Below are 26,802 nucleotides of genomic sequence, written 5' to 3' on the forward strand. Positions count from 1 at the left end.
AAAGAGGTAATAATACAAATGCAAAAGCTATGTACAAAACAGAACCAATTTTGCATTCTTCTTATAAATTAATATATATATCAAATATTTATACAATCATTAACTAGAAAGTTGTCAAATATATTGAAAGATTTGTTTAACAATTATTATATTGATTTCAATATAGCCAGCATATTGCATTCCCTTCTCTTTTAAACATTTCAGTTGAATTGACGACTGGTACACAAAAATTTTATGTGCAAAACCAAAAACAAATTCTGAACAACAAATACTATTGTTATATTGAAGCACAAAAGATCGAGAGGCTATAATGCAAATGCAAAAACAATGTACAAAAATAGAAATATAAAAAAAAAGAAATTTTAGTATACAATATTGATTAGTTGAATGAAATGCAGATAAATTTCTACTGATCTCAACGCGATGTTTAGCTAATTTGCAACCACATCTCTCACAAAAAATTAACAAATTAAAAGACAAAAATAAAATCTATCCTAATAATAAACAATCTGACAACCTGTCAAAAAAGTACTTTCCTAAAAACTTATTTCTGCTGTAGACCAGAGCCGGGCATTCACAGAAGCAATGCTTAACTATTTCTCTTTGCTGCAGGTTTCCATTACTTCTGCAATGGGTATTTAAAGGAATGTGCAGTTACTTTGTATATATTCCGAACCACCAGTGACCGCAAAGAACCGCAGGAAGCTCCGCAGTATTCACCCGATCCATTTCTTGTTATATAAGGGTCATGTTAAGATAAGAGAAAGAACGGGGTACTAGCTCCCATTTGAGCAGAGCACAAGGGTCATGTTAACTGGGAAGAAATGTCAGCTGGCGAGTTTAGCTTATCAACATGTTTGTGATACATGTTATGAATATGTTATCTAGATGTATTAACTACTTTATAGTAAAGGATTAATTGATGTAATAACTAATCAAATTTCTTATAATTATTAGTACTTACTTTACCAAAACAAATAGTTTGAGTATATTTTCAAATCCAATGAAAAACTTATTTGCCAATTATTGTTTTGCTATCAACATTTTCTCTTCTATTTCAAACATATTTAAATTAAATTAAGTTCTAGCTTAATTTAAAACACAACAGTAACAATACAAATACAAAATCTATTTTCAAAAAAAATGCAAGAAATTTGCAAGTTAAGTAAGTTCATCCTTATCCAGGCTTAAGCATATAGGCACCTATTTCTTGAGTTTAGTTCGCAATATCTATAAAATACAGTAAACATCAAATACTGAATTTATCTGCCAGATTGTAAAATGCTCAAAGTTAATAGGAATATGTAATTCAATAGACTTTCTAACTAATTTTATAGAGCTCAACCTCTTATCGCGTTACTTACCTGCCTAGAAAATCTCATTTGACAATATGAACAAAGTAAAGTAATGAAAGCGAAAACTTGACATTTATGAAATCGCAATTTTTAAATTTCAATACTCTCAACCTTTAACGAGTAAATAAATAAATAAAGCTTTTATATGTTCAGCAAAACAAACTCATTATCTTCAACATAAAAAAATCCTCAAAATATTCATTATTATAAACATAAAATTAAGTAACATATATAAAGTATTTATATATATTGGCTGTTAAATAAGCCAATATTATAGGCTCATTAAGTTATAGGAAAACTAATCAAACAATCATTGAATTACTGATTCAAAGCTCAATAACAATTTATTAACTTTGACGGTAATAAACAAAATTTGATGGTTTTGTTTTCTTTGCTTAGATGAAGAGACAAAAAATGCAGGGAATTTATTCAAAAAATTTAACTCTTTCATCTATTACCGCCGTACGAAATTAAAGTATAAATATCGCTTACACTTTCATTTGTCACATCATCAAACCATAAAAGTCTCTGTAATAAAATAACAGCAGCAAGTCAAGCACCGTCGCTGCTGCGGATTTAAAATGTACAATAAAATTCTTTATAATCATCATCATCAACAAGTAATTTTCCCCACCTTAAGACTTTTACTATTAATAACAATATTGCTTACTCAACCACTTGACTTTTTAATAGGAAAAAAGCGAAAATTAATTTTGAGAAATTCACACAAAAAAATTTAAAAATTAAAATATCTAAAAAAAAATATTTTTAAAAACATTTTTTACAATTGCACAGAAAAATACAACAAAATATCAATTCAAGAACCAAAAATGGTTAGATGACAAGAGAGTTGAGTATTTAAAATAACGATATAACGAAATAACAAAACAAAAGCAATAAACAATAAACAAATAAACAGACATCCAAGTTGGACACTTGGACAGACAGTTAAAAGCATACAATCTTACAGATACTTTAATGAAGTGCATAAAAAGAAAATTAAATTCAATTGAAAATAAAAGCCACGCAATTCAATGTTACGCATACGCATAAATTATATACTACTTGCTACTCGCTACTCTACTCCACAATGTGCCCATATTCCATACTCCATACTCGATACTCCAGACAATATGAGCAACAACAATAACATTAACATTAACGACATTAACAGCTGCAATAACAGCTACAATAACAGCAACAATACAACGCTGCTATGGCACTATTAACAGCATTAAAAACCTTAACGACCAACATTCAAAATGCAATAAAAATTAATAGAAATATTGAATAAAAGATTGGAAAAATTGGAAACAGGAAAAATGATAAACAAAAAACGAAAAAAAAACCAAAATAGAAAAACAGCAAAATAAAAAAAAGTAAAAAAGAAAAACTTTCTTTTATCAAATACAAAACTGTCAACAACTTAAAATGCACCAACAGCTGCAACTACCCAAGCCGGCAACTATAGATTTCGATTTGGTTCGGTTTGGTTGGTAGTAGTAATTGTTGGAGGTGCTGCCGTATTGCCGCGGCTGCTAAAAAATGTTTTGTTTGCTGAGTTTCTGCATTATTTTTCGTACAATTGTTGACATGAAATGATTCATGAAGCATTTAAACTTAAAAATTTTTTACTGACCAAGCAGCTTCCAATTAAGTTTCAGTGTTTACTTTCAGTTGCAAATTTGCACAAAGCAGCCACTGTTGTAATTCAATTTTCAAAATTTATAGGCCGTTAAAATGATAAAGTCAAACGGACGTAAAATTGATACTTCAAACCACCAACAAACCAACAAACCTCGCTATGCAAATTGGTAAATTTGAAGTAAAATAATTTGCATTGCATTCAATAATCTATGAAATACATCAAATCAATTTGTGACACACCGAATGCACAGTTAATTTTGCATAGGTGATAGATGGAAGAGTATGGGAAAACCATTTTCATTCACAATTGCTGCATATAACAACGTTATACTTGTCTGTAGAGACGTCTCTGGTCTTCATGTTAAAATATATTGTCTTTAAATTTAAGCGAGAATATGCAAATGAATTAATAACAAGAAAATTAATTACTGGAGTTTGTTTTCACTGCTACAAATTAATAACTATTTAAAAAAAATATACCTAAGCTAGTGTTTTTTCAATTTATTTTGTACTAATCTACTGGTGGCGGAACTTAACCACCTGTAGACTAGCTAGGATCATGTATAGACACATATACGAGGAATAGTACACCAAGGAGGTTATATCGTCTAACCTTAGGAACTGTAGAACATTAATTGGTGTGTTGACAGGTCACTGTCTGGTCGCATCACATGCCCTCAAACTAAACCTAATTCACAGCGATGCTTGTAGAAAATACACCTGTAGAATAGCTAGGATCATGTGTAGACACATATACGGGGAAAAATCCACCAAGAATATTATATCGGCTAACCAAAGAAACTGTAGAATATTAATTGGTGTGTTGACAGGTCACTGTCTGGTCGCTTCACATGACCGCAAACTGAACCCAATTCACAGCGATGCTTGTAGAAAATGCACCTGCAGAATAGGTAAAATCATGTGTAGACACATATACGAGGAAAAATCCACCAAGGATGTTTAATCGTCTAACCGGAAGAACTGTAGAACATTGTCAGGTCAATGTCTGGTCGTATCACATGCCCGCAAACTAAACTTAATACACAGCGATGCTTGTAGGAAATGCAACATGACGGATGCAAAGGAAACTCTAGAGCAACTGCTGTGTAATTGGCCAGCTCTCTCGAGAACTCGACAAAAATAATTGGGGCTGTCAGTTTTACCGGACTGGAGCACATACCTGTTGATCTGTTAAAATCCTTATAATATTTGCTAATAAAACGCTCAACCCAAGTGATGCACACAATCGCTAAAAAAGACTCTGGTTTGGTATCGCAATGGACCTTAATAGTCTACGCGTGGCTTTCTTGATATGCTAGCATAATCCAATCTAGTGTTTTTTCATTCTTCTGATCACTTCACAAACCGATTTCGATAACAGTTTCAGTTCAATTGATTATTAGGAACAATCGATTTTTTAGTATACAAATCTCTCAATTTTAGTACTGCAGCTACAATTTTCTCATCACGATGACAAACCTTTTTATAAAAATAGAGATTTTTATTACTATTTCAATATCTTCCATACTATAGCGTCGCGAATTCAGTAATGAACTACAACTGTTTATATTTAAATTTCAGACATAAGTTCACATTTACTATTAATAACATAATCTTATAGCATTGATTATGTTACCTAAATTCTATAGAGCAACATTTGGTAGTACACTGTGAGGCTATTGAAGTGTTACCAACTACACATAGGTGTATCTGTTAAACTGATATTGCCAACTACGTAACTATTGCCATAAAATTCTTAATTATTTAATTTTAACTCTGTCAATAAATTAATAATCGCGACCATTTAATGCATATTGGTAAACAATAAGTTCAAAAATGACATAAAGCAAGAGGATGTTCCACTGGATTAAATATTGGGTGCTTTTTAGAACCCTTTTTTTCTACAAAACTGAATTTTATAAAATCACTGGAAAGCCGTAAATTACTTAATTTTGAAAACATTGTTCACGGTTACATTATATTCATTGAATATATATAACAAATATATATATATATATATAATATAAAATACACATATATAGGCATGACAAATAAATATTATCTATTTTAGTTGCATTTGTTTTTCTTCAACTTCTTTTTTCTATATTTTATCGTTTTCAGAATATCAAAGGAGTTAATTGACATAAACGACATTTACTAACAAATACTCAAATTTTGTAGAGAATGGAGAGAATGTTAAATGCAGCACAACGTCTTTAGAGATATCAACTTAGGTTAGATATTTCAGATAGCATTGGGTTCTACTCTGGAGTGTATGAATCCATTAAACTTAATAAATAGAACAAACAATATCAGGAAGCAAATACTGCTACAAAATATCTGTAAAGTGCTATTAAATGACATAACTATTTTCATAAGTATATAAACAGTTCTCTTCCGAGTAAAGTTGAAATATATTTAAAGTTAATATGTACTTTTTTGAGAAACACTATTCATTTGTACCTCTGGTCATGCTTATTGTTTTGCGAGTAATATGAATTAATTTCAATTTGTTTTTTACTATATCAAATTATGCACCTCTGTTTGCTCTATTGTATCACCTCTATTTGCTCTACTTAACTGTAATGCATAAGAATATATGCATAAATTGTCGTTCTACATTTAATTACTTCAAATCAGAACATCTATTGTTAATTGAAATGATTTTACTAATATAACATTAATAAATTTGTCAGATTATCTTAATGCCAACAATGTGAAGAAACTATCTGCAACTATTTCTTCCATCTCATGTACTATCTATTTATATATATTTGTGAGCATCTCTTGCTCAGGTAATTATTCTGTACTTCCAAATTTAGTCAACTACTACGGTTTAGACCTAACACACTTACTCCACATCATGTACTCTATTCACATATTTAACGGAAAATTATCTACGGCATGAAAAAATCCGTGGTTAAGAGCTATATAAAACAGCTACTCTTTTTGTATGCAGCTGGCATAAAAACACAACTAAAACTCTTTGGAACACCTAGCTTTAAAGAGCAGAAATTTGTGCCTCTTAATTGAATTAACTATCTATTAAAATTTGCTAATCATAAGCGATGTGTTTACAGGACCCTCCGTTTGATATTGGATATCGGGACGCATCAGGTTTCTACTTAGCTTAAAGCAATCATCTACCTACACAAGTGTCTAAAATATCAAATTCAATTATTTCTGTCTAGTAAAAACTATAAGATCGTTACACCTCTAATGGAGTAAAATTATAAACCATCTACATTATCTTTCTTTGGAACCTTACAGATGACTATCAGTGGTAAGGTGAAAATCTTCCATATAGACTGCGTATCACACTAAATACATTAAATCTGAAAAGAACAATAGGAAAAAAATAACCAATATCAAACATTAAGCTGATCCTCCATCAGAATTTAAATTGCAAGAAATATAATATTATATCATATATATAATATATATGTTATATATCATATATATTATATGATTTGCATTGTACCAAAATCTATAGTAGGACTTTGCATATTATATGCAGATAGAGTGCCATCGTCAAGGCAAAATTCTAAATCAACTATATAAGGAAACAACTCTTTTGACGGTGGCAATTTTTATAGGATGTCTGCAAGATCTGAAAGAGATGAATATCAGACACTAGAAAACAAAGCAAGAATCAGGGAAGAACAAAAGGTGTTGCAGAACAAGTTTATGTTCTAAATAAATTATATACTTATGATAATATTGATAATGATAATATTGATGATGATAATAATGATGGTGATGATAATACTGATGATGATAATAATATTTATTTTGATGATGGTGATGATAATAATGATGATAGTACGTTTTACCTGTAAATACCCGTACTTATTTATTAATTTCCGGTGTATTTTTTAAACCGTTTAGAACAAACAATTTCTGTTCGGCAACATATGGCAGTTGTTGTGCATTTGGCTATATTCTTTCCTATCTTCCAACTCTAACAAAACACTTAATGAAGTGACATTCGCTTCTTAGGTCAATAAAAGTATTAAAACTATGTCAAAGTTTCTCTTTTATTTGTAGTATTTTATTTATTTTATTTATTTATTTTCCTGCATATCTAAAAATTATTTTAAAATATTCACAGTTAAACAATTAATCCTAAGCCGCGTACTGGGCTATAAGCAGTTTGATTACATTTTTATGTTGCCGATAGATTCATTCATATATGCTGTATGCTATATGCTATAATAGTAGCATATATGCATCAAATTGTATTATATTTTTTTTTGTTAAATTTTTCAAAACAATTTATATCAAAACAAAATATTAAAAAAAATATTTTTTTAAATTTCCTTATTTTTCTTTAATCTATTGAAATCTAAAAATAAGCATTAGTTTTTTTCTCGTTGCTTGATTTTTGTCATCTCCCAGATTACTCTTATTTTCGTGGTTCCATTAAATTCACACATTACATTAACCCCGAAGGTATGAACCATTTGAAATTATTTGAAAGCAAAGTATAAACCACTTTCGGTCCGAAAATAATTTATACTCATTTTTCATTGGAATTAGTTCGCTGAATGACTTAACCTCAACTTGCGAAAACATTGCACTTCAATGGCACTAAGTCACAATAAAAATCGCCTAAAGGCGAGCTGTAAATGTCCTCCTTTATAATTGTAAATACGATTTTACAAGTACAGCAGCGCCTTCCTCAGGGGCATCAATGAAAATTCTCATGACAGCCAACTTTCGGCAGATACTATTTCGGTTGGTAAATATTTTCATTTTGACTCTTTATCATGGGAAGAAAATCATTTTCTTAACTGATGAAAATGTCTGTGCTGAGTTATTTTAAAATACATTTCGTGCTGTTGAAATTTTTCGGTTTAGTTAAAGCAAACCGAATAGTTCGCTGAAACTATTAACATATGTCTGTGATTTTATGTTTCTCCTAAAATTGCTTTGTTGCTCTACCAGGCTTGCATATACCACATACTGAATACAGTTAATGGCTTATTCGTATGTTGATTTGCATATAAATTGAGTGACAACTTTGTAGAAAAATATTTTAATAAATTTCTTTAGTAAAAGTCAGCCAAATCAATTGAAGATTTACAAAGCAGATTTGTGAAGGCTTGCGGACTTTTTACAAAGACCAGAGTTGTCCAGTATTGCTCACTTATTTGTGTTGGGTACAATAAATGCAAGGAATTTTTAATATTATTTTCTACTTCGTTGTTTCTATACCTGGAATAATAGATTTAATGCAATTGGAGTCAAAATTTTTAAAAGGGGTCACAATAATGTCACAGTTGCAAAACATAATGACTTTTTACATGACGAAGTTTAGTTTATAAAACAAATGAGCAATTCGAAATATAAAAGCTCAACATTTCTGAATTCTTTGGAAACCCACACACAAACTGCAGTTGATTTAATAATGAAAAAAATTAAAAGAATTGCAACGACAACGACTATACGAGTACGACTAATACTTTTCATTTCAGGAATCCTTTTCATATTCGATATAAAGAAGTAAAAATATTTTTGCAGAAAAAATAGTTGAAAATATCGCATAACTTTGCGACATTTTCGCATTTAACCTGAAACATAGTTCAACCAAGCTAAAAATATATAAAATATAGTGTAGTCTATGTATTATCTTTGTATTTGTAAACTTATATCCGACTGCACATAACTAACTACCAAAGGCACCACCATCGGCTTTGGCAATTTGGAAATGCGGCATAAAGCCAACACCAATAAGGCGTAAAGGAGTGAAGTTATATATAAAAATGTTCAAAGAAAAACGAGCGCAAAACAAGGCATAAATCATGTTTATTGCATTTTTGCCTGGCACCAATGCAACCGAAGAAGTGAACTTTCGAGGCATACCGCTGGCATCTTTGTGGCATAATAAAATATATATGCATCCATATTTTCATATTTTTGTTTTGTCTTAAATTTTGCAAAAAAAACAAAAAAAAAATATTTCGGTTTCTTGGTTTATTTATCTCGATTCTCTTTTTATAAACATTACTTAAGGTAGAATTAAGTAGCAAAAAAATATAAACTTGCTCAACAGAAACTCATGATGTCAAATCTGGTAATTTGCTACAATGGAACAATTTTAAGGTATAAAAAAGTCTTTTAGTTAATCACTCATGACATATTTATTATTAAATAAAAATCGTTTACTCATAAAGAACCTTTGAATTTTATTATAGTTCATATAAATATGATTTTGCATTAAGGCATTTGATCTATACCAGTATACGCTACAATATATATGGATATATATTATACATTCATATTCAAAACTGTACCCTTTATACGTTGTCTACAATAAATAAGTTTAAGTTCGTTATGTATTATGATAACAATTCTTAAATAGTTTTCCATTGATAATAATATAATAAAAAGAAACATTCATAGTAACTATAGCACAATAGATCTTACAAGTCACAATATACAATTTTCCCTTCTAATATTAATATATAGCTCGAGTTTTACTCAGCAATAATAATTAACTTTCTATGACTAAAAATAAATATCTCTATTCTGATACGTTTTTCATGATAATTATACAACAATCGATATTATAGGCATTACGCTATTGTACCCTTTAATAATAACAATACATAATATTGCTTAATAAAAATGCAAATCCAATAATTACTGGTTTTATTGCCTCCTATATATTTTTATAGGCTTTTTATAAGCATTTCGTCATGCAGATTCGGTGTCTTAACTTATTGTACTTAATTAAATATCAATTAATCGGTTTCATTTTAAAATATAAAATATAATGATTTTAAAATTTAAGATATATCGTCATTCTAATTCACCTACCTATATTTAATAGCAACTTTATTAATATTTCTCTGTCAGTTTTTAGCTGACAATTGTTTACTTTTTTCCTTTGTTTAATAGGAATAGTATATAGTAGAAAAAACCACAGTAATGTTTTCCACTGTATTTTCAATAGTTTATTAAAGTACATATAACGAAGTCCTTACTGTGACATAAAAATTTTATTATCCATGTTATCAAGGATGGCAAAATCTCTGCAATGCTTAACTTTTGGAAATTAGGTGGAACAAGAGCTAAATAAACTTTAGGGCACCATAATGAAATTGTGCTTTTTTTACCAAATGAGATTTGATTTACATTCACTTTCTGTGAGAATCTAATGGGATTTGGTTGAGTATTGCCTGGTCGATTTCATACCACTTACAGATAACATTAGATTTGCGATGTTTTTTGCTGACAGTTTAACAGGAATTGTTTGAATATTACCACAACAAAGAGGTCAAGAGTTACACAACGTACATACTCCAAACGTTCTGCTTTATAAAATCTTTCAGGAAGCTCCTTCAATGGGGCTTCGTTACGTGAATGGGGACTATAAGGCGACATCGAGCTAAGCTAGGTCCATCTCATCACAAGTTAATATGAGGTTATGCCGCTGTACTGTTATTCTTCTACTTGTCTCACAATGTCTAATCTGAAAATTAGACTCGTATTTAACAATGCATCCAGCTTATTATGAAATAAACAAAACTTTTATCGGACATTACGAGAAACATAGAATAAAATAGACTTTGTAAGTAATTAAAGAAAAAAGTGCTTGTTCCTGTCCATAGTAGTAATGTTAACAATATCCATTTATCTCTTTTCTTTAACTATTCCTTTTTTATTTTCTTGTTATTTTTTCAAACAATTTTAATTCAGTGCCCTGTGATATATTAAATATATATGTTATATAATATAAGTATACATACAATAATTTTTTAATTATAAATTCATTTTCTTTTTAGTTACTTAAATTATTAAAATGCTTAAATAACGTATTCAATATTATACTATTTCATTTTATTCAACAGACTTCTCTAACAGCTATATTTAAATGATATAAGAATACTTTGTACGAGTTCCATTATATAGTTAATACCAGATAACTGCTGTGATCAGCGTTTCTCAACGGAAGCGTACGTTTCACCAAAGGGCTAAGTGAGACAATTTGGAATTAGATTTAAATTGCTAGTATTTATTTTGGAATAATGAAAAGTAGGAAGTCTCGCCATAAAGAAACATTACAGAGTGACTTAGTAGTAACTTTCTAAGGAATAAGTACACGTACGGAAAAAAGTGATTAGTAGGGAAAGTGATAAGTATAGTTAAAGTTCATGTTTTCTCCAAAATATTGTACAAGAAAATAAAAAAAAATTGTCTTCGTTTGAATACATAAGTATAAATATCTTTCCAATCATCTTATCTTTTCTTTCCAAGGTCTTTTCCAGACGACCCTTGTATATGTTAAGAATGGGTATTTCTCTAATTAGCTTACCTCTTTGTAAACGACTTTTGTGTATGTTACTTCGGAGGCATAAAAATTCGTATAGCTTTTAGACGGATGCAAACGCTGGCTATGACTGTAAAAACTATAATTATTATCCAACGCTGGCTTAAACTATAAATAATATAATTATTGTATAAATAGCTCAACAAGTGTTTAAAAGAAAACCAAGTGTGTCGTACTTAAAACTAGCAATATTTTACATTTACTACAATATTTTGTTATGGTTTTTGAAATTTTTATTTTAACTGCCTCCTCAGTTTCAATATTAGGATTGTAACAACCAATTTCCATTATCTTAATTACAAATAGTTTAATTAAATATTTTACAATATTATTTTATATTCTCAAGAACAGATGTAGTGAACGAATATATTTAATAACAATAAAATAAAAAAAAATAATTATTAGAATAAAAAATAGTGTTACATCATCAGGTTCTCGGATAGAGTAAAATTTGACATTTATTAACAACAATAAGATTCTTTATAAAACTTTGCTTTAAATGTTGCACTGTCAATTATTTTAACATAAATCATCATTATTATTGCAAAAATTTGTAGTGGTTAACACAGTAACTTGGTTTTGGTCCATTAACATTTAGTTTTGTCTACTCTTATTGCAACTGAATACAAATGACCCATATTTCACTACTCACACCGATTCATATGAATTGTTTTGTGCGAATCGACAACTCATAGTGCTCAATGTCATTTTGTTCATTATGTGTAACGCACAGTTGAAACAAAAATATAAATATTTTCCCACCAACAGTCTAAAGTATGCAATTAGTCAAACCTTGTCAAGTCTTAATTGAGCAATAAAAAATATAATTAAAACCAGCTTAACTTCTACTTTAACTACTTGAGCTCATAACGCGAAATCAATAAATTTCGCAAAATAAATGGCAACACTCCCTCAAGCAATGCATTTGTCAAAGCATACGCGCCAATAAAGTTGACCGACGTATTACCTACGATGACCAATAACTTTGAGATTATTTTATAAATGAGTTATTTTTGTGGCATTTTGAATCAAAGAAAATAAAGACTCACCTTGAAGGTTATCTGCTGCTGGCTGCAGATTATATTTTTATATCTTTTTGCTACATACATAATTTTTTATTTTAATCACATGCGCATGCGCATGCACCAACAAATTCTCAGCAATTGACTGACTTTCACTTAAAAACGCAACAGCAACAGCAGCGACAACGACAACAGCAACAGCAACAGCAGTAACTACAAAAGTACTAACAACACTAGCAACACTAGCAGCAGCGTAAGCAATATCGGACGGAATATCAGCAACACGTTGGCCAAGTTGATTATAGATTGCATGTAATTTGATGCTGCAGCTGACTCCAATTGCGTCGCATGTGTGTGCGAATAAGTATCTGCAAGTACTCGTACTAAAGTCGTATTTTATACCTCATAACTTTTGAAATTAAATTTTCAAAATGCAAATTTTTTGAGGAAAAACATTATTTTTTGGATAAAAAAAGCGTATATTTTTTGCAATTAATGCAATTTTGTAATATAATGTACGCGACTTTGTTATTTTTTTTTTTTGTCTTTTCAGTACGGTTTCATATAACCGCGCACAGCCTTAAAGTTTCCCATGAGTAAATTATAAGCAATGAAATTATTAATCAAAACAGCCGTGTATGCATACACGGTTTTGTATTGTTTTCGGTGAGGAACTTGTACCTGACCTACTCAAAACTTGCACACTGAAATTGAGGGTTTTAATGAGACGAGCCCACATCGCTCCATGACTGATGCGGCGGCTGAAGTTGTTGTGGTTAATATTGATTCCTAATGTGCTGAGGCTGATTTATGAAAAATTAATTAACATGATCAGATTTTTTAAATGAAACCTAAACAAAAAAACGGCTTTTAAATTTTTTTTTGTTTATAAAAATAATAAATAACAATTAATCTTAGCATTTACTTTTTTGCATAAATAATTAATATTAAATTGTGGCGAATTGTGGTGAATTGCGGTGTATTGAGTCAAATTGGCTTAAATTCCTCGGTAGTAAAATAAAATTTAACTGCTGTTATGTTGGTTCATTAATTAGATTTTGCTTAACATATACACTACATATGTGGGTGCCACAATATTGGTTTCTTTTACTACAAATTTAAATTACTTTTTACAAAATTTTTTTGTTTTTGGTATATGTATAATATCGGCCAACATAAATCGTTGCTGGTATCATATAACACTTCGAACTCTTGTCTGTAAAAACCAATAAGCTTTAATTTATTTAAATTATTAATTGTAATTTGTTTACACATGCGAAAAATGTTGTTTATTTGTTGTTGGCAATTTGCATAATCGCAGGAACTTCACCGTTGCTGCTTTTCATATTTTGTTAATTTATGACGTTGTAATTGGTTACGCCACCGTTTAGTCCAATTAAATACTAAAAATATTTCAATGCAAGTACAGACACTATTATGCAAGTATCTCAGGCGAGAAAACGTATAATATATACAATAATTAAAATAATTTATTTTGTTAATAAAAATGTTCGTGCTAAGTTATATGAGCAACATGAGAAGTTCTTACTCAACATTATTACTACTTCGCTCTAACATTACTCATACGCCACAATAGCCGCAAATTCAAAAATCACACAAAAATCGCAAAAATCATGAAAAAATAATTACAATGTTGTTTAATTTTTTTTTTATTCCAATTTTTTTATTTTTGGTTTGTTTTTAAATTGACATTTCCTTTAGTAAAACATTAAATGCAATATGCAATATAACATTTGTGATGTTAAGGAAACATTTTTAAAAACCAACAGCCACACATAAATCTTTTTAACATTCTCTGTTATGTGTCACGGTTGAAGGACTGCAAACAATATGTTAACATAAAAAATGTTTAACATAGAAAAAAACTAAAAATATATAACAACATTCAGTAGGTTACCGAGTTGTAATAATGTAAATAATATGTTGAGTGAGTATTTCGTTATTGCATTATGGACTGCATTTGTGACTTTGAATTTAAATGTTCAAAGTTTATTATATATGAATTGTGAATCTAAATATATTTTAAAATTGAAAAAAAAAAATTTATATTGAAATAAATTCTAACAAAAAAGTTTTCCATTACAATAACATATTATATGAGACATATATGGTGACGAATACAACAGTAATATATGAATTTCATGCTGAAAAACTATAATATACTTTCAAAACTGTTATTAGGCAAAACAATAATTACAATATAAAATATATGATAGGATTAAGTAAAAGCTTTTACTGCATTTATATGTTATTTTTACAATTTGAAATAGTACTAAAAAAGATACCAGAGAGAATAAATAAAACTGAGTCTAAATTTGAAATAATAATGACAACAATATCATAAAATTAAAACTAAAAATGTGACAACTTTTTAAAGGTGAATTCTGTCATTAATACACTAAACTAATTTAATTATTACATTTATGAATCAAGTGAATTTAAAAACAGTCGTTTTTGGATATCGCCAAATATCTATCATCAATCGTATTTATAAAAATCTGTTGGTTAGTACTATTACCACCCTTATCTAACCCAACCCAGCAAATAATTAAAATGCAAGTTTATCAATATCTTTTTAGACGCACAGATAATAGCCGACTAATAAATACATAGACGTATATCATCCTTTGTCTTTTTTTTACCTCACATGAGTCAAATTCCGACCAAAAGCCAATATCTGTGGCATTCCTATCCGTACAGATAACTGCGTGGCAACTCAGACGTAGTTCCGAAACATGGTACAAAGAGTCTTTATAAACCTACTGAGTAAAAAACAAGCGTACAAGATGAGAATGACTCTCAGTTAAAATCCGGAATAGATATGTATAGATGAGTTTAAGATGAGAAAAGCTTACATTAGGTTAATTTTGGTGACTGTAATTCAGGCAGTTAGGTATTGTTTCTTAGCGATACCAGTTAGAGCTAAGCTTATGGAGATTTTGTGACAAACAAACTTTATTCTTAAACCAAAACCACAAAGCATTTTTTTAAAATTTTTTAAGACGTGTTTTTAGACCTAACCGTAGTGAAGTTTAAACCCATATCCTGTTAGTTAGCAGAAAAATTTTTAAACTCAAATGATTAAACACGGAAAGAAGATCTAAATTTAAAGTATGCAACCGAAAATAGACTAATTTGAAAACCAGCTGTCAACTGTCAAATTGAAGTATTTAGACAAGATAAACCACTCTAAGACCGAAAGCATTTAAATTAACGCTGACAACAGCACAATATAGGGTACGAACATTATTAATCAGATAATAAAGAGAGAAAGCGTTCTTCTTGATGTACCTGTATATTAGAATTCCGAAAATTAAAGCACTTTTCGAGAACAGTATATATCTAACAGACAACAGAAATCTAAACTTGCAACGCTTGCGATCAACGTTTCACCCACTTACTTACTGAAATGGCCGTAATACAGCATATCTTTCCAGGCATCTTTGCTGCAAGCGCGCCTTCTTCAGACTCGTACATCTTGTGCAGTTAGTGCTTACCCAACTTGATCCCTCTACCATAATATGTTTTTAACTATAGCAATATCATTTATTCCTGTGACATGACCAAGCCAGCAAAGCCTCTAAATGTTAATTCGCTGAAGTGTATTAATGTCATGATAAGGTTCGTACAAATAACGATTCATGCGAGTGCAATAGTCGTAGAAGACCAAAGAAATTAGGAAGAACTTCTCTACCAAAAACTCAATATGCTGTTTCATCATTCTGTAGAATATGCAATCTATGAAGTTTAAGCTTTATCCATCGGGATAGAGCTCTACATCATAATTGCCTACTAAGCCTTTTTAAATATTTTTAATACTTTATGGTTTTGAAAGTATTAAAAAGACTAGTAATTTGCAATTTTTTAAATATGATTATAATCATATTAAACCTATAGTATTAAATTATTTAAAAAAACCGTTTTTCTGAGAAATTAATGTCAATATTTTTAAATTTTGGAGAAAATGTATGATATAAATTATTTAGAAAATGCTATCAACTTCTGCTTTTATCTGCCTTATTGAGTCACATTACATTTTATAAATTTTGTAAGCCAAGGCGTATGAGTTATTACGTGTGCGCCTGAAGAGGTCACAGATTTTAATATTTAAAAAGTTCTATTCCTTGTATGTGAAAATATTTATTACCAATTTATATGCTTCTATTAAATATAATTTTTTTCTTTTATCTTTATATATTTCCTACATTTATTATATATTATATTTCTTTTTATTTTGCAGTTTCTTGGATGAAAATTTTGCCTTGGACTAAATCAAAAAATACGTGCTTCAACCTTTTTGCTAAATATTTTATAAGAAAGTCTAAGACTCTGAAAAAAAATAAGTAAGTTTTATTGTAAAAATAAAAACGTATAAATATAAAATGCAACAATATAATAAAATGTGAAATGCACAATTTTAAATTACATCACATTAAAATTGTCATAATGGCGAGTAAAAATACACAGTAACTGGAATCAACACACGAGAAATAATTTGGAAAAAATGTTAACAAATCTTGTTAATTTCCATTTTTCTATGCAAATTTTAACTTCCTCAAGTTAAATTATCACCAAAAAATATTTGAATAAAAAAGTTGAAAGACAAAAAAAAAAACTTTTGACATTTCTACAAAATTGCTGACTGAAGTATCTGAATGCAAGTTGCAATTGCATTACATATATACATATATATAAGTATAGTATATATATATATATATATTATTTTAACAAGCCATATGCCTGCTACTGACTTTACTTTATGGCATACAAAATCACTGACACTATAAAGCAACACCAACTGTCAACTCTGGTAGACGAACGAGACAAGGAACAGACAAAAATTGTCAAACGAGTAGACAAAAGTGGACAGACAAACTACTACTATAGACATATATACAGACAGCTGGACAGACATATGTACATAACAATACAATATTGAAACAGACAGTTGAACACGGACTTGTAAAAAACGATAACGACTACCACATAAATATATTACAATAAAAGCGACAACAACATCCAATTTGATAACAACTTCCCAAAATGTTAAAATATTTTAGTCCAACAACAGTAACGGTAACAGTAACAATAACAGCAGCAACAATAACAACAGCAACAACAATTGCAACTATAATAGCAACGATAAAAACAACAACAAATGTAATAATATAAACAATATAAAGAAAAATTCCTACTTTTCTATGTGAAAAAAGAAAAGAAAATAATGCTAAGAAAATCACTTTTATTGCAATATTTTTCACTATCACTTGACTAAACGCTTTTGCTTTATTATAGATTTATACTGGGTGATTTAAGTTTCCATCAAACAAATGTAGTAAAGATATTGCGTAATTATTCTGAAAAGGAAATAAAAGTTATTATTGTAATTATGATAACAATATAACATATATTATATGTGAATTACATATATTATATGCAATACTGAACTATTATCGGGAATCCAAAACATACCCGAGAAAAAAATCCTGACTTACAATTCAATCATATAATATACATTGTGACCGAAAAGTTTCCGGTCATAAATAAATAAAACGCAAAATTCTTAATCTTCATCAATATTTATTTTATCTCCTTCAAAATATGCTCGCATTAGAAGCGATACACAAATGCCAACGTTTCTTCCAATCATCAAAACATTTTATAGGCGCTTTCCGGTATGGCTTTGAGTTCCCTCTGCGAATTCTGTTTTACGTCTTCTATGGATTCAAAACGCGTTCCTCTGAGTGGTAATTTGAGGTTGGGAAACAGGAAAAAGTCACACGGTGCAAGATCAGGTGAATACGGTGGCTGTTCGATGGTATTTATTGAATGTTTGGCCTTAAAATCGTTGATAATGTTGAACAAATTGAGGTGAATCGGAACAAGCCGGGCGTTGACACGTCGCATACACAAATTGTCCACCAAAATCAAACGAGCCATCTCACGACCGATGCCTAGCTCTCGTGCTATCTCTCTAACACTCACATGAGGATTTTTGAACACGATTTCCTTTGCCTTTTCAATGTTTTCGTCGGTGGTAGAGGTCGAAGGTCGTCCAGAACGCGGCATGTCTTCGACGGTCGTACGACAGTCCTGAAAGGCTTTGTACCACTCATAAACTTGAGTTTTCGATAAAACTGATTCCCCATAAGCCTTTTGTAGCATTCGCAACGATTCTGCACACGAAATTTCGTTCGAAAAACAAAATTTGATGCAAACTCTTTGTTCAATATTTTTTTCCATTGTTTTTTTCGCAACGCACTACTGAGGTGAACTGGTTTCAACAGCTGCCGTAAACGAAACTGTCTGACAGATCGCGCTCATTTTTGGCATAGTAATTAAGGACATGCTGGCCAAACTACATAAACTTAAAATATCGAAAAATATACAGCGCGCGAATTTTAAATGAGAACCTCCGAAAACCTTTCGGTCACAATGTACCTGATTTTATAGCATTACTCTTGACCGTCAGCATGCAGCTCTTATGTTGGAAAAATGCAGAAAATTTGAATTAAAATATTCAGACAAATAACCGTTACGCCATTATATCTTAAAGACTTACGTATCCAGGACAATCTTAAAGTTTAAGCTATTTTTACAGATATCACAGTAACATACTATTAGTTATAGTTACAGAGGTTATTGCTTCATACATGGACTAAACAACATGTATCAAATGAAATTACATCAGCATTATAATCATATGACTTAACAGTAGCTTTCAGGCCCTATAGTCTCCAGATTAAAATGAAAACCCATAATACTAAGTTCATATAATGGTGTTATGAAGCACTATAATTTTGATTCAATTTCATTAACCTTTCTTATAACTTTCAAGTTTTATTAATTTCTAGTAAGAAATTTTGTCCATTTATAGATGTATATACTCTTAAGTAGTGGTTTTCTTTGAAAGACGTATACCGCACAGAAGAGTTGGCACTTTAATTGCTAACGGGGCAGATGGATTTTCAAAGATAGCAAGATTGAATTTTTTTTAAAAATACACTAAAAACGGCGGTTACTTCTTATATCACCCATTATATGGCTGTTACCATACCATTCCATAGTACCATACTTACTTACTTACTTAGTTGGCCATCACAGACGTGGGTCGTCCTTGGCCGCGTATAGTAGCCTCCGCCAGTCAGCCCGATTAATTGCTTTCTGACGCCAGTTGTTAGTACCCAGCACCTCCAAATCGTTGGTCACCTGGTCCTTTCACCGAAGTTGCGGACGTCCTCTACCGCGTTTTCCACCTACGGGTACCGAATCAAATACATTTTTAGCCGGAGCACTTTCTTCCATTCGCACGACATGATTAAGCCAGCGTAGCCGCTGAATTTTTTTTTTAGTACCATAGTACCATACGCCTGCATAATTAGCAATACTCTTAAGAAATTTGACCTTAAAATTTGCACCCTGTATTAGTATTAGCTTTGCACGTTACTCCTAACTTCATGAAGCATCACAATCTCGTGCAGTAATTGCAGCAACTGCTGCATGTCAAAAGCAAGCAACATTTCTAGTGCAAAATTCAATGGGAGAAAATGTAAAATTATTGCAAGCGATAAAAAAGAAACACCAATCTAAGAGCTTCCCAATGATGCCACAATACATCATGAAGCAAACGAAATTGCAGACTCCCACATACCAAAACACAAAGGCATCGATTCTCATGAATATGCAGCAGAGACATGCTTGGAATTTATACGTTTGCCGTGTTGAGCTTCAGTGAACCACACAACATCCAACAGCCAAGTGCTTCCTCAAAGTTGATCTTTTGTCTTGCATTTATCTTTTTCTTTTTTTGTTTTTGGAATTATAAAGTTTTTACTCTTATTGTACTTATTGTAGCCACGTCAACCTGTGCGTTGATTTCGCTTCATATTGAATAAAAGCAGAGTTGATGTAGCAGAAATATTTTGAAATGTCGCTCTGTCTTGTAAACATTTTTGCTCGTTCCACATTTAACTTATACAACCGACTGCACTTGTCTAACTGAGCTACTTTGAGATTGGCCTCCTTATCCTCTGTGCACGGCTTATTTATATGTACCATATTTATATGCTGTGAAACATTAAATAACACCAAGAAATTCTTGGGTGCACCATCGTTTGCTTAAGTTGAAATGTTGCTCACACTTTTGCTGGCGGCAAGAAGAAACTTTCGTTTTTATTTGAAATTTATACTCCCTGCAAGTTGCCCTTTAAATTTTGACTTAAAGCACCAACAAAGTGATTATATTAGTAATAATAATAAAAATTTAAGTTAATCTTTAATGAATTTAATAATCTTTAAGTAATTTACTGCAATTGCATTGTGAATTATGAAAAATATTTTCCCATACTCCTACCACAGACACAGTCGACTTTTTAAGGAATAATTCGTTTAATTCATTCCCTCCAAGCGCCACAAATAACCACACCTATCATTTCAACAATAAAAAACTATATATGCAAAAAGTTGTACTATTAGAAAAATATAAACTAATTAACAATATCAACAGAGACAACAAAGGCAACAAAGGCAGCAGCCAACAACAGCCAACAACAGCCTCAACAACAATTTGAAGCGTAAATACCGCTATGGATGGAGTACAACAATTGAAACAACAACTGAAACGAGACTTCCATGAAGGCAGCAACAAGTGCAACAATAATTTGCGACAATAAGACAAGACCACGTTTATGAGATTTAGGTGTGGCGAGTGGCATTTTGGCACTTTGGCAACCTTAAGCACGTTTAGCATATTCCAATTCCAATTCAATCCTAGTCATTCCATTCCATAACATTGCATTAGCAAAATCTCAGCCGAGGTACACTACTAAGCTGAGGGGACTGGTGCACTGGTAAATCGTTAAGGACTGTCGGCGTCAAAATTTTGTAGTGCAAATGCCACAGCGTCAACGAATTAATTTCATGTTTATTTTTAAGCATTCAAAGCGAAAATACGAAAATTTGAACATTTGAACATTTGAAAATTCGAAAATTATATGATTTTGTGCATAATTTAATGATTTAATAAACAATTTAACAAATTTAAAGAGCCAATTAAGATAAGTAATGTCGAATCGTCGAATCGTTGAATCCAGCATTTATCGCTACTTCTCTTGTGGCTTTAACAATGAGCACAGGCACCTGAAAAGGTGAAATCTTGTTAATTGCACATTACAAAACCAAATTGATGATCATGTTATGCTACACGCATGGGAATGATAGTGCAGCCAATGCTACGTGAGAGCATCACAGTATCACAATATAAAAAGTCTAGTAGTTATTAAATTGAAGAAGTTAAGTAGCTGCTTATCAATAAATTGCCTGGTTTACAACAGTTTAAGTTTTATGCCATCATCAAAAATGCATTGATTGCAGTGTAGGATCTTCATTAAAAAGCCTCATGTAATTAACTCTGATGATCATATGGCAAAGAGCAGAAGACTATTGCACTTTATAAACTTTCAATAAAGTCTTTATTAACCATAGAAATTGTATCTAAAACTGATAGTAATGAGTTAATTTTATGTTGTGTGAACTTTCAAAACTATTTTGGCACACATTTAGGTACTATAAGTTGCTCAAAGTCAAGCTCTCCGAAGCTCTTCAAAGTGCCATGGTACATCCGCACGAGTGACATGCTAAGAGACCTTAGAATAGATTCGATCAAAAAATACATAAGGGACAGAGCTCTGAAGCTATATGTGAAAACCGACTGGATTGCCTACTTAGCACTCAGAGTAATCTCAGAGTAATCACTAACCGCAAGGGGCGGTAAGCAGATCTTAGATCAATCATTGAATAATCACGACGATTATGAGGAATACTCAAATTGGTCAGTAAGATGGGTGGGATTCTGCAGAAACCCCCCAGCCATCGTAGAGTAAAAGTGCCCACATGCACTAACTCGAAAAAGACTCAACATAACATTAATAACATGTAGGACATGTATAGTTATTTGTACTTGTAAGCAGCATATCTACAAAAATTCAAATTTTTAATATATTTCACCATCTCATCACCTATTGTGGCAGATTTTCTGTACCAACCTTAGTTTGGTTATATTATCGTCTAGTGAGTTGTGAGTTGGAGTGAGTTGGAGTTGGAGTCTAAAAAGTTGATCAACTAATCTGCCAGTTGATTATCTTAGTATCCGCATTAACTGAAAATATAAGGGGGTTTACCAAATTTAAATATCAAACGTGGCACTTAGTACTCAGTTGTATATATGCACAAATAGACGCATCGTTGTAATCATTTAAAATTGCTTTACTTTTAGTTCCAATATTTGAGCCTCATAGGCTTACTGCTGTCAGCTACTAAAGAAACTAGAGAGAGCCCAAAAGTACACAGTTATATTATTGCAGTACTACTAGGAGTCTCTGACAGTTTTTCGATAAAATAATTTCTTGTTTTTTTTTTAACTACTATCCAGTATATGAACTTTATATGATAAGATTCAGTGATAATCTCGAAGAGGATTAAGGGTTATCATTAGGTCCTGCGCTAGCGAAGTATGCACAAAACATTGAGTTATAAAATTAAATTTTGCAAAGACTATATAAATGCCATAGGTTTTTACGGATTTAGTGTACTTTTTATATTATTTTACTTATATGAAAAGTAAGTGACGAGGCATTTCTTTTCTAGTAGTATATTCACAATTGACGCGCAAGGCCTATTTCAATTATAAAATGTACTATCTAAACACATGTCTTCATTCTCAGATTCAACTCAAAGTTGTTTGTCGAGATGAGTTAAGTTAACCGCATTTTTGCCATGTATTATGCTTACTAAATATTTAGTCGTTTATAACGGTAAGGTCCAGATCTTACCGTGCCAGTGTCACAGGGATCTTCAATAGATAAATTAACCGCTATTAGCTCCGTACATTATGATTAGGTAATGCGATAAATCATTTTCTTTATCACTTCCAAACCAGTAAGACGATGATCTTAAAAAAGCGCCTTATCTGTACAGAAATATATAAAATGATGGAAACTGCATAATTCACTTCTCAGAATACGCAACCCTATTCTATCGCAATGGAACATATCCCTGTGCTCTCTTCAAAATGCACACTAATTGTAGGTTTACAAAAACTTTAAACGTTTTACCTATACCACTTGGTTATAGCAACCTTATAGTTTTCGCGATTAATCCGCCACCGCGAAGAAATCTTCTGTGCTACGAAAACGGTCAATACATCAGGTTTTGCATTAAAGTGTCGGCCCCACTTATTTGCTTTTAAGAGCCTTTTCTAGATTTCCTGAGTCAGTAAAGTGCAAAATCTTATTAAAATTCTTGATTTATCCCATCTAAACTCGATTGCTTTTGTTAATGTTTGACTGTCTCAAAAATAATGATATTCTGATATTTCAATGACAAAATACATTAAGACTGAAAAGTTTTCGGAAATTCTCATTTAAAATTCGCGCGCTGTATATTTTTCGATATTTTAAGTTTATGTAGTTTGGCAGCACTGTCCTTAATTACTATGCCAAAAATGAGCGCGATCTGTCAGACAGTTCGTTTACGGCAGCTGTTGAAACCAGTTCACCTCAGTAGTGCGTTGCGAAATGTCTTCGACGGTCGTACGACCGTCCTGAAAGGCTTTGTACCACTCATAAACTTGAGTTTTCGATAAAACTGATTCCCCATAAGCCTTTTGTAGCATTCGCAACGATTCTGCACACGAAATTTCGTTCGAAACACAAAATTTGATGCAAACTCTTTGTTCAATATTTTTTTCCATTGTTTTTTTCGCAACGCACTACTGAGGTGAACTGGTTTCAACAGCTGCCGTAAACGAACTGTCTGACAGATCGCGCTCATTTTTGGCATAGTAATTAAGGACAGTGCTGCCAAACTACATAAACTTAAAATATCGAAAAATATACAGCGCGCGAATTTTAAATGAGAATTTCCGAAAACTTTTCGGTCTTAATGTATGTTGATCAATTTCTTTAATTATTGCCTGACTGCCTGAAAGATAATGATATTCTGATAAAATACGGAATGTACTGTCTTGTATTACTCTTAATGATACGCTACAAGTATAAGGTAGTGGATACGACTACCAGATATGCATATTTATTAAGTAGTTTTCATCTGTTCTCCCACTCATCATCTTTGAGGCACCTATATAACATGGTAATTCGTTTTGAAGCTGTGTTAATTAATAAAAATCAAACCATTTATTTTCAGTTTTTATTAAATCATGTTTTAACAAAGTTAATTGTTTTAATTAAAATTGTTTGGAAATTGCAATTTATTATTTTTTAGGCTATATCTTTGAATTTTTTACAAGTACAATTTAATATATCAAAAAAAATTTTCCCAATAAAAAAGGATAATAAAACATATTTCATGGTTGGCGTTTCGAATAAAAAGGCCTCTCAGATTTTAATGCCAATACCAAAACGAATAATTTAAACAATTTTAAGCACATATGGTTTTTATATTTTAATGTCCATGGTTAACCGCTACATTTAATAAATCTCCGTAGCGATTAATGAAAAGTCCATGTTTTAAGCAGGATATATACTATTGCCGTGGGCGCTTTATTAAGAGTTCATTAAAACTTCAGTTGACAAAGCCAATTTGAAGATAAAATTGAACAAAAAACATGACTATTTGAAAAAGTGGCGAATTGAATTTTATATTTTTATTACGACTTAAGTCGACTCTAACAACTTCGTCAACGATTCGCAGTAAATTGCAATCATATAAGTATAAACTCATATAAACTCATGTTAACTCAATGAATATGCCATATGTTTATACAGCACAATTAAAGGCAATTAATTGGAATTATATGCAAAATATATACAAAGGCGGATGAAAAGATACAAAACGCTCTTGACGAAAAGATGGACAATGCGTTGTCATATTTGTTAATAAAAAAATTTTCCTTTTGAGTTTTACAATTTGATAAGCCAATTTCTTTTTATTAACCCAATGATGTTGCAATCCCAAAAAAAAGGAGGATTAAAAGATTATTTCGTCTTTGGCCATCAAACTGTAAGTAACACGTATATCTGACAGTGATGTCCACAGAAGATAGTGAGCAGTTTATAGTTTATAGTTGATAGTTTGTGGCATATAATGGTAGACAGGGCAGGAGTGACCGCCAATCACTACCACTTAAAAATGAGTATGCATATTTTTCTGGAAAACCAAAGCGAATGCAAATGAATTTAATATGCATTTTATTTGAATTTGATTAAGGTGGACGTAGTCTGTGTTTGGTGCTCATAGTTAGAGTTGCGAGATACACGTATCAAGTTGCATCTCTCGGTTGTGTTTTAATGAGGGGTGGCCATATTAGGTGGACGGTATCATAAACATGTAGTATATATGTAATTGTTGTTCAGCTGTTGCACTTTTATTATTCATTTATTACAAAATTTAATATCTTCATATGTTATTTTTAACATGCTACGTATATTTTCTTTAAGTTTATGATTTTCCATCTCAAGGTCTGGAAATTTGTTAAGTTTTAATGCTCAATAAAGTATATTAGAGAGTGTATCACTCACTACTCATACAGTTAGACTACTCATAAGATCAGTGGGGGAGTGCACCTGTAAGATATTAAAAATTTAATTTGTCTTACACTTTTACATTAAAAAATTTTTATAAAATTTTTTATAGGCTTACATAAACTAATTTTGTAAATACTAAAAATTTTGTAAAACTTGAGAAATTTATATAGCTTCACTAAAAAATAATAATAAATATTAGATTTACGTTCAATTTATGTTTTTGGATGAGGAGGATAAGTCTCTTCATTAGCAAAATATTGCAAACGCTAATTGTAATTAGTTGAAAAAAAATGTATATTTATTATTTGTTTTTGAAATATTAAATAACAACTTTTGGGCATAAATGTACATATTTTAATGACAACAAAAAATTTTTTCTGCTACAGTTTTGCAAAATTTTGCCTTGTATGTACAATTTTCAAATATTTTAATGCACTTTCTTGAAGCAAATTCATCAACCGAAATGTTCCCTTTCAGCCAACTTCCTGCTTTGGAACACAAAAAACCCATCATCCAATTTTTTTGGCCTTTATACAAAGTTTAAAAATTCACTTTCATCAACAAATAACAAATGTTTTTTAGGTTTTTTAAGTTTTTTCGGTTTTTTTCACATACGGCAAAGACACCTCATTATTTGTGAAAAATCTGCTGTCAAAATTGAAAAGCAACAGAGGAAACCAACAAAAAATCAGCAAATATAAAAACTCAGCCCATTAGCAAATGTTGTGCGCAACTTAATGAAAGCAAAATTTAAATTTTTCGATACAATTTGCAATTTTTACATCATCAAGTGGAATTGTCTAGCGCCAACGCCGCCGTAGCCGCCGTGGCCGCCTTGGCCGTCTTGGTCGTCTTAGCCGCCGTTACACATATTGGCTAGC

The 26,802-nt window shown here is 31.0% G+C and overlaps 1 protein-coding gene across 1 annotated transcript in view; it reads left to right on the forward strand.

Moving 5' to 3' along the window:
* The first annotated feature begins 16,382 nt into the window (after nt 1–16,382).
* Nucleotides 16,383–26,802, forward strand: part of LOC119665907 — a 98,433-nt gene continuing 88,013 nt past the window's right edge. The window contains exons 1-2 of the mRNA XM_038075167.1: nt 16,383–16,506; nt 16,621–16,723. The gene's annotated coding sequence lies outside the window, so the exon portion shown is untranslated. The remainder of the gene's footprint in view (nt 16,507–16,620; nt 16,724–26,802) is intronic.

The sequence above is a fragment of the Teleopsis dalmanni genome, chromosome 1 (genome assembly GCF_002237135.1).
Source record: "Teleopsis dalmanni isolate 2A chromosome 1, ASM223713v2, whole genome shotgun sequence".
In the NCBI taxonomy this organism is placed as follows: Eukaryota; Metazoa; Arthropoda; class Insecta; order Diptera; family Diopsidae; genus Teleopsis; species Teleopsis dalmanni.